Consider the following 7,486-nt stretch of genomic DNA (forward strand, 5'->3'; position numbering starts at 1 on the left):
GCCTTGATGGGATGCAGGCAGGAAACAGCTTGACTCAGTCTCACCACTCTCCTTTGGAGAGTCTCTCTGTTGAATATCTTCCCTCCTGGATCAAATCTTTCATCATTTACATAATGAAATTTCCAGTCACTGTTAGGTAGTAAAAACATTCCTGTTACTTTAATGCCTATTAAAGCATTTCTTAAAAGCATATACACCATTCTTCCCCCCCCAAATTTTACTCAATATAGTTTTCTACTTCTCATTACGTAAAACATGAGTAATAGAGTTAAATAGACATAGAAACTGGAAGTTGTGAAAAATGACCCTTTCATTTGTTGACTTTGTCCCTTGTCTGATGGAACACGTCTTGGATTAGAGGAGTCTTCCTGACAGAGAACATCTCCAGTTAATAAGTGATTTAATGGCTGTCCTGTTCCAAAATAGCACTATTAAAGGGAACCACCAGTGCATTTGCTATACATAATTAGAGCTTGCAAGGTGAGATAATAAGTGCCAGTAATTAAGTAAATTGGGGTCTTTTTTCTTGGAGGAGCACTTTTATTCTACTTCTGGAATCACGTTAATCCCTCGTTCACTCTCGACTTCAAAGGCTTGGGTCATTGCAATGACATTCTTAGATCTGCTTGCAGTCTTCTGCACATTCAGCTCTGCTCTCTTGCTGTGCCACAGGGAGTCTCTAGAGACCAACTCGAATTTCTCCTTTCAGGCAGGCCATTTTCATGACATTCGAGGTATTTGTTAAGAGGCCAATTCTTATATTTTCCTTTCTAAAATTATTTTAGACCTGTCAATACAGTGACATGCATCTTTAGGATGACAGACAACCAAATAAAAGCTCAGATAAAAGCCATGATCATTCACTCCCTAATATCTTTTATATTAAATTCTGAAAGAAATTTTCAGAAAGAACTCACCACAAATATTTAAAGAAAAGTTAAGTGAAGAAATCAAAGATATTGCTGTGATACACACACACATACATATAAAAAGAGCTTATGTTAATTATTGATAATTATTTGATATATATGTTAGGTATTTAGAATAGGAAAAAGGAGCGCCGGGCGGGAGGAAGGCGGGCCGTGGGCGGACCCGCAGCCGAGTCTGTGTGCGCGGCTGGGGCTCGGGCCACGCTGAGACCCGGAGCAAAGCTGACCCAGTGCCTCACCATGGACTCGCGCCCCGAAGAGTACGAGCTCAACGCGACCTGCGCCCGAGCTCGCCCGGATCCCCGGGCGCCTCGCCTAGCCGCTGGGGCAGGAACCAGCCCATCAACATGAACCATTATGCCAATAAGAAGAGCGCAGCTGAGAGCATGCTGGACATCGCACTGCTGATGGCCAACGCCTCCCAGCTGAAGGCTGTCATTGAGCAGGGCCCTGGCTTCGCCTTCTTCATCCCCCTGGTGGTCCTCATCTCCATCTCCCTCGCGCTGCAGATTGCTGTGGGCGTGCTGCTCATCTTCCTTGTTAGGTATGACCTCAACAACCCTGCCAAGCATGCCAAGCTGGACTTCCTCCACAACCTGGCCACTGGTCTGGTCTTCATCATCGTCGTGGTCAACATCTTCATTACTGCCTTTGGTGTCCAGAAGCCCACCATGGACATGGCACCCCGGCAGTAGGGGCTCAGGTGCCCCTGGATCATGCCTGGCCACAGCTGCCTAGACGCAGGAGGCGCCTTGCCCTTGAGGCCCATCCTCCTGTCCACGGGATTCCTCTAAACCACTGGAGCCCAGGCTGGCCCCCCTGGACTGCATCCAAATAAGCCACACGTGCTCAGGCCACTCTGGCCACACAGGGCCTGCCCCGTCCTCAGCTGCTCCTCCTCCTGGAGCATGGAGTAGCCAGGCCCAGAAGATAGAACTGGTGAGCCTTCAGCAAGGGTCATCGCTGCTGTGGACATGCAGCAGGCTTGGGGGTCAAGGAGCTGGCCCCCATCTTGGGACATTTCCAGAGAGACGAGGCGATGCCTGCCCTCTGCCAGTGCAGCAGCGTCCTGGCTTTGTGTGCTGCCCACCCTGGGTGACCTGTGACCTCTGCACTTCCTGACCCAGGACTATAGACCATCAGTGACCCTGTGGGTCCCCCACCGTGGCCACTGACTCCGACCTCACACCTTCCACCAGCAGTGATTGGGCAGGGCTGTAGCCCCTCCTTGGGGATCTGAGCCCCCACTTTTCTATATATAAGTAACCAATAAAGCTGATTCTTCTCCTCGTGTGGCTCCCAGAACCACCCTCCCTGCCACCCAGGCCCGGGTGCTGGACTGTGCCCCTCAGAGCCCCCAGCCTATACAGCCCTCCTCTGTCCCTCCCTCCAAGCCTTTGTTGGCATCTCCAGACATCACCCCTACATACATGTCCTCGGGGCAGTCAGCTCGATGACCCCTGACCAGACCCTCATGGAAAGTTCCAGCACTCCCACATTTCCTGCAGTTTACATGCCCAACTAGCTCCCTTCTATACCCACAGTACTGGATCAAGGAGAGTGGGGCTGATGCCAAGCCAGCCTCGACCCTGCAGAGACACCAGTGAGGGCCAGGTGCTGTCTCTGGGGGCTCACGGAGCCGCCTCTCACATGGCTGGGACCTCCAGCTCCCTCAGTCCACCCTGTGACCACTAGGACCTGAGCCCTCACTCAGCCCCCTTGTCATCTCCTTTCTGACCCTTGCTGGCCTCATTCCCTATGAAAAAAGAAAAAAGAAAAAAAAAGAATAGGAAAAAGGAGTCCAAAATGGCTGTGACTAAAAGACAAAGAAGGGGGAAAGGCCATGAAAATGGAGCAAAAGAAAATCTATGGACTGGAGTGAGAACTTCAGGTGAAATAAACATGGCCCCTTCTTGGCTAGCCCAGTTTGCATAGGGCAGGCTCAAGGTGGGTAGGAGACAAATGTATAAAAGGAGGAAGCCAAGATGGATTGAGGCTTCTTCTTTGGGGTCAGCCCGTCCTCATGCCTTGAGGGTATACTATCCTTTATTTGACACATAAAACTGAGCTGTAACCAAGTTGTAACACAGGTCCACCAATTCAAATCGATGAGCGACAACCAAGAAAATTACACACTCCCCTGACATATCTGGTGCCATTTCTTGGATTTAACCTGGCTGAAATAACCTTAGGTCGCCTCCGTGAGGCGGAGGCCAAGCACAGCAGAACACCAACTCAGCAAAACCTCACGTGATGGAAGCTGAACACAGCACAGTGGAAGTGACAAGAAGCCCAGAGTGCTGGAAACCGGGACAACAAAAACAAACTCAGCAGAAAGCTTGTGCGGCTCAGTCTCAGATTCTAGAAGACCTCTGGTTAAGGTAGGAGGTCCTCGCCCCTATGCTGGAAAAACATATGGCTAACAAAAGTCAAAGGCTTTGGCATAGTCAATAAAGCAGAAATTGATGTTTTTCTGGAACTCTCTTGCTTTTTCGATGATTCATCAGATGTTGGAAATTTGACCTCTGGTTCTTCTGCCTTTTCTAAAACCAACTTGAACATCTGGAAGTTCATGGTTCAACGTACTGCTGAAGCCTAGCTTGGAGAATTTTGAGCATTACTTTACTAGCGTGTGAGATGAGTGCAATTGTGTGGTAGTTTGAGCATTCTTTGGCATTGCCTTTCTTTGGGATTAGAATGAAAACTGACCTTTTCCAGTCCTGTGGCCACTGCTGAGTTTTCCAAATTTGCTGGCATATTGAGTGCAGCACTTTCACAGCATCATCTTTCAGGATTTGAAATAGCTCAACTGGAATTCCATCACCTCCACTAGCTTTGTTCATAGTGATGCTTCCTAAGGCCCACTTGACTTCACATTCCAGGATGTCTGGCTCTAGGTCAGAGATCACACCATCGTGATTATCTGGGTCATGAAGATCTTTTTTGTACAGTTCTTCTGTGTATTCTTGCCACCTCTTCTTAATATCTTCTGCTTCTGTTAGGTCCATACCATTTCTGTCCTTTATTGAGCCCATCTTTGCATGAAATGTTCCCTTGGTATCTCTAATTCTCTTGAAGAGATCCCTACTCTTTCCCATTCTGTTGTTTTCCTCTATTTCTTTGCATTGATCGCTGAGGAAGGCTTTCTTATCTCTCCTTGGCTATTCTTTGGAACTCTGCATTCAGATGCTTATATCTTTCCTTTTCTCCTTTGCTTTTCACTTCTCTTCTTTTCACAGCTATTTGTAAGGCCTCCCCAGACAGCCATTTTGCTTTTTTGCATTTCTTTTTCTTGGGGATGGTATTGATCCCTGTCTCCTGTACAATGTCATGAGCCTCCGTCCATAGTTCATCAGGCACTCTATCTGTCAACTCTAGGCCCTTAAATCTATTTCTCACTTCCACTGTATAATCATAAAGGATTTGATTTAGGTCATACCTAAATGGTCTAAGTGGTTTCCCCTACTTTCTTCAATTTCAGTCTGAATTTGGCAATAAGGAGTTCATGATCTGAGCCACAGTCAGCTCCTGGTCTTGTTTTTGCTGACTGTATAGAGCGTCTCCATCTTTGGCTGCAAAGAATATAATCAATCTGATTTCGGTGTTGACCATCTGGTGATGTCCATGTATAGAGTCTTCTCTTGTGTTGTTGGAAGAGGGTGTTTATTATGACCAGTGCATTTTCTTGGCAAAACTCTATTAGCTTTTGCCCTGCTTCATTCCGTATTCCAAGGCCAAATTTGCCTATGACTCCAGGTGTTTCTTGACTTCCTACTTTGCCACAATCAATGAAAGTAATGTCATGGGATTTTAATTTTAATTCCGGTTATATATAGGTTATTATGAAGGACCTTTCAAATACCAGTTTGATCTCTGAAGGAAGGAAACACACTATAAGGGAGTCCATTTTATCATTCCTACTCCCTTGAGGGTCTTCACATTTTACATTATTTTATTGTGTCACTTTTCACTTTTGATTTTTTCTTTTTCAGTTGGAACAAGAAAAAAATGAAAATTTTTATTGTTTACAAAACTTTAATTCTTTTATCTGGATTTAGCAAACTCAGCAAATAATATGTTAAACTCACTCTAAAACCATGTGAATTTCAAGGGACATTAAATCTTTCTCATTTAGTCACACATTACTCATTGAAATATTATTTGTTGGAAAATGCTTGCTGTCCAGAAATCTTATGAACCATTTTATCATCTTTTAAAAATTTGATTCAGCAAGTTGATTTTCATGGGTAGTAAATAAAGTTTATATCTGGAAAGGTGAAATCACAAAGTCTATAGGGAGAATATAAATAAAGGTAAAATAAAGGTTAAAGATAAAGGTAAAAATTGAGGTAAAAGATTTACAGAAAAAATAAATGTATGTGGAGAATTATAAATGTATTAAATTTGTTCTGAGCTTTCTGACCACCAAGTCATTTCCGTCAGTTCAGTCACTCAGTCGTGTCCCACTCTTTGTGACCTTATGGACTGCAGCACGTCAGGCTTCCCTGTCCATCACCAACTCGTGGAGCCTACTCAAACTCATGTCCATCACTTCAGCGAGGCCATCCCATCACCTCATCTTCTGTTGTCCCCTTTTCCTTCCACCTTCAATCTTTCCCAGCATCAGGGTTTTTTCAAATGAGTAAGTTCTTCACATTAGGTGGCCAAAGTATCGGAGTTTCAGCTTCAGCATCAGTCCTTCCAATGAACTTTAGGATGGACTGGTTGGATTTCCTTGCAGTCTAAGGGACTCTCAAGAGTATTCTCCAACACCACAGTTCAAAAGCATCAATTCTTGGGCACTCAGCTTTATTTTTAGTCCAACTCTCACATCCATACATGACTACTGGAAAAACCATAGCCTTGACTAGATGGACTTTTGTTGGTAAAATAATGTCTCTGCTTTTTATTATGCTCTCTAGGTTGGTAATAGTTTTTCTTCCAAAGAACAAGTGTCTTTTAATTTCATGGCTGCAGTCACCATCTGCAGTGATTTTGGAGGCCCCCAAAATAAAGTCTCTCACTGTTTCTATTGTTTCTCCATCTATTTGCCATGAAGTGATGGGACTGGATGCCATGATCTTAGTTTTCTGAATATTGTGTTTTAAGCCAACTTTTTCCCTCTCCTCTTTCACTTTCATCAATAGGCTTTTTAGTTCTTCTTCACTTTCTGCCATACGGGTGGTGTCACCTGTGTATCTGAGGTTACTGATATTTCTCCCAGCAATCTTGATTCCAGCTTGTGCTTCATCCAGCCCAGCATTTTGCATGATGTACTCTGTATATAAGTTAAATAAGCAGGGTGACAATATACAGCCTTGACAAACTCCTTTCACGATTTGGAATCAGTCTGTTGTTTCATGTCCAGTTTAACTGTTGCTTCCTGACCTGCATACAGATTTCTCAGGAGACAGATCAGGTGGTCTGGTATTCCCATCTCTTGAAAAAATTTCCACAGTTTGTTGTGATCCACACAGTCAAAGGCTTTGGCATAGTCAATAAAGCAAAAGTAGATGTTTTTTTTCTGGAACTCTTTTGTTTTTTTGAAGATCCAGCAGATGTTGGCAATTTGATCTCTGGTTCCTCTGCCTTTTCTAAATCCAGCTTGAACATCTGGAAGTTCATTGTTCATGTACTATTGAAGCCTAGCTTGGAGAATTTTGAGCATTACTTTGCTAGCATGTGAGATAAGTGCAATTGTGAGGTAGTTTGAGCATTCTTTGGCATTGCCTTTCTTTGGGATTTGAATGAAAACTGACCTTTCCCAGTCCTGTGGCCACTGCTGAGTGTTCCAAATTTGCTGGCCTATTGAGTGCAGAACTTTCACAGCATCACTTTTTAGGATTTGAAATAGCTCAACTGGAATTCCATCACCTCCATTAGCTTTGTTCTGACCACCAATGCAAAAGTCAAATCAAATGATTTTACTTGGAAGAAGTCTGATACTTGGCTTTATCTTCATCTTGGATAGATAGTACATGCATATTATGAGAGCAAAAGCTAAGAGCAAAGAAACCAACAAGCCAGGATTACCTTGCTTAGCAATATTTACCAAAATAAATGAAAACTTGAACCTTCTCATAAAGTACTTCTTAACAGAAAACAAACTGAATGAAAACTGGGTTATTTGGTAATGGTAAGGAAGCTTTCATGAAATATTTAATTTTTATTTGGACACCCATTTCTTTTAAATCCTAAACTTCCTTTTGCTCTTTTTTTTTTTAAACCAAGTATTTGTCTTTAAATAAAATTTTTGTTACTGAGATTTCCTTTTGGTATTAGTTCACGATGTTTATGTGATTTAAAAATTAAAAGAAACTTTTATTTTGTTTCTAATTGCTAATTACAAAAGCAAAAATATATCCCCTACTAAGCTAGCAGTGGCACCCCACTCCAGTACTCTGCTTGGAAAACCCCATGGACGGAGGAGCCTGGTGGGCTGAAGTCCATGGGGTCACTAAGAGTCAGACACGACTGAGTGACTTTCACTTTTCACTTTCATGCATTAGAAGGCAATGGCAACCCACTCCAGTGTTCTTGCCTGGAGAGTCCCAGGG

General features: G+C 43.6%; 1 pseudogene across 1 annotated transcript; it reads left to right on the forward strand.

Annotated features, from left to right (window-relative positions):
* The first annotated feature begins 1,134 nt into the window (after positions 1-1,134).
* Positions 1,135-2,220, forward strand: LOC113907381 (annotated as a pseudogene). The gene has a single exon (XR_003515182.1). The product of XR_003515182.1 is annotated as a ninjurin-1 pseudogene (transcript).
* Positions 2,221-7,486: the final 5,266 nt, after the last annotated feature.

This window comes from Bos indicus x Bos taurus, chromosome 2 (assembly GCF_003369695.1).
Source record: "Bos indicus x Bos taurus breed Angus x Brahman F1 hybrid chromosome 2, Bos_hybrid_MaternalHap_v2.0, whole genome shotgun sequence".
Lineage (NCBI taxonomy): Eukaryota > Metazoa > Chordata > Mammalia > Artiodactyla > Bovidae > Bos > Bos indicus x Bos taurus.